General features: G+C 43.3%; 1 long non-coding RNA gene across 2 annotated transcripts; it reads left to right on the top strand.

Annotated features, from left to right (window-relative positions):
- Positions 1–325: 325 nt before the first annotated feature.
- Positions 326–978, top strand: LOC123176187 (uncharacterized). Of its 2 annotated transcripts, none has more exons than XR_006488395.1 (2): positions 326–504; positions 744–978. It is a non-coding gene; the product is annotated as an uncharacterized lncRNA (long non-coding RNA). The 2 variants fall into 2 exon arrangements; XR_006488394.1 differs by having other exon boundaries at positions 728–978.
- Positions 979–2,467: the final 1,489 nt, after the last annotated feature.

The raw sequence follows: 2,467 nt of genomic DNA, 5'->3' as shown, positions 1-2,467 counted from the left end.
CACAGGAATACGGGTCCAAATATTTGCTAGTAGTATTTATCAACTAAAAAGGCCCAGTGCATCAGGTTGGGCCAAGAGCAGTGCATCAGGGTCGGCCCTATTCGGCCACTCCTCCGGCCTGCTGCGTTACCGTGTTGGGCCAGTGCGGAAAACGCGAGCATACGCACCTCCCCTCCCGTAGCCTAATCGATCCAACTTCCTCCACTTAAAAAACTAAAAAAATCCATCCATCGATCAGGTCTGTGTAGACTAGACGCGTACAGATCCGGCCCCTCCATACGCCTCGCCCTCGCGTACACAGGCGGCGGCGGCGGCGGCGGCGGCGGCGGCGGCGGCGGCAGGGCACCGGCCGCCGGACGCCGCAGGCCACGAACCCCGAGTCCTTTGGTGATGACGCGATGCACGCGAGCGACGCCGCACGCCGTCGGCCGGTCCAGCGCTCCGTAATTTGGCAACCTTTCCAATCTTGAGTCCTCGTTTCCATGCGTATCAAAGGCCACAATGGTAACGCCTTTGTCTTACCGTTCCTAATTTTGTTTACAAACTGCAATGATTAGTCAATTATGTATAAACTAGTAACAAATAGAATAAACCACTATGTTTTGGCAAAGCATGAGACCTTTTCTAGGGTTATAACTTCTAAATTCTAATTAGGTTATATTTCATTCATTGTCAGATACAAATACTATAACTTCTAATTAGGTTATATTTCATTTATTCTCAAAAGAAAAGCATCATCACAGGATGTTCCGGAACACATAAATAGGGAAGAGGAGATTCAATATCATCCGGGCAAGAGAAAATTGATCAAACGTACTAAAGGTAATTTCCAATTTTTTAGCCATTTAAATACTTTCATGGACATTTTATTATGTTTTACTAGAAAGTTTAATTCCATTTTTATCTTGTACATTATGTGCCCTGCTGTCGGATGATGTATTCTGGAATTTCAAAATGCAAGACAACCTTTTCAAGTAATTTTGCCCCCTTTTTTTAGCATTATAGTAAACATTTTGATGGCTACATTCTGTTTTTACTCACTGCCTTCTATTACATCCGACAAAATGTGCTAGAATCTGTGAAACAAACACTTATTCAATACATCGCTGCCTGAAAATTTTACTCCTTGTTAAAGTGGTGCATCGGGTAACATTTGCTCCAGCTCCGCCCCTGCTGTTGACATGGTTACATGACCAATACATTGCGAGCGTTTGGCCTTCTTGTGGCAAATTACTTTTGTGCTAGGCCCCTTGCAGTAGTTGCTGAATAAGAGTGGCCGCCGAGGGATCTTTACGGTAAGAGGCAGATTACGCACCAACACCTTGAAACAAGGCTCGTTGTCTCTCTCAATATGAATGGTGTGTGTTACACTAGTAACCTGTTGCTGCTCCTTCATGGCATGGGCCATTCTCGACCTCTTAGTGGTTTTTTGATAGAGCAATATCAATGTTAACTAATGAAAGATTGTATTATGCAAATGATAAATTTGTGATGTACTGCAAGAAAAGTGTTTTTCCTTAAGTTGAGCAATGGGAAGCTGGGGACGAGCCAGGTGTACTTATTTCCATCCCACCCTAGAGGCACCTGCTCAATGAACTTGGCCTTGTCAATGACGAGATTGTACCGAAGCAGTACATACCTCATACACTCCTACCGTCATTGTGACAGATGAAATAGGCACAACCTTCATGGCTGCCCAACAGGAAGGCATCAGCAGCGAAGCTATTTTGTGACGCCAAAAATAGCATGTGATCCGCTAGGGTACAACCGTCCTTTCTCACCCACCGTGTCTTCTTCGGCATCGAGACCTCCTCTAGAACATGCACCAACACCGCCGACATCTTGGGGCCATATCTCCCACCAGGATCACGCAAGAAATTGGACAAGGATTTGAGATGGGCTTTCGTTTGTTGCGGATCAGCCGTTGGGCCGTGGAGTATCTCTACTACTTAAAAACAACGTAAGGTTCCCATTTCACCTTTCTTACCACCACCCTTCGTCCAACCTTCTATGTATATGATAATCAAGCACCTTAATTTACTTACCTTCTACACTAATTTCACTTTAATTTACTTACCAAACTTCTAATCAAAATATAAGGTAATTCACCCGCAGAATTTGATGAACATTTCTTTACACAATCGCATTATTATTGACAGGTGAATTACAAGCTAACGTACTAGAATATTGATTTCCCATTGCAACGCACGGCCATTGTTCTAGTATATATTATATTATGTTAATGTATGTGTCCAATAATACAGGAAGCATTGCATGTTCCTAACGGAAATCTCTACTACTTGAAAAAAACCGAAGGTTTCCATTTCGCCTTTCTTCCCACCACCCCTTCGTCCAACCTTCCACGTATATGATAATCAAGCATTTCAATTACTTACCTTCTAGACCAATTCCACTGTAACTTACTTATCACACTACTGATCAAAATATAAGATAATTCACGGGCAGA

Source organism: Triticum aestivum, unplaced genomic scaffold, assembly GCF_018294505.1.
Source record: "Triticum aestivum cultivar Chinese Spring unplaced genomic scaffold, IWGSC CS RefSeq v2.1 scaffold109902, whole genome shotgun sequence".
Classification (NCBI taxonomy): Eukaryota; Viridiplantae; Streptophyta; class Magnoliopsida; order Poales; family Poaceae; genus Triticum; species Triticum aestivum.
Note: the sequence above shows the minus strand (reverse complement) of the source record. Positions and strands in the feature narration are given on the sequence as shown.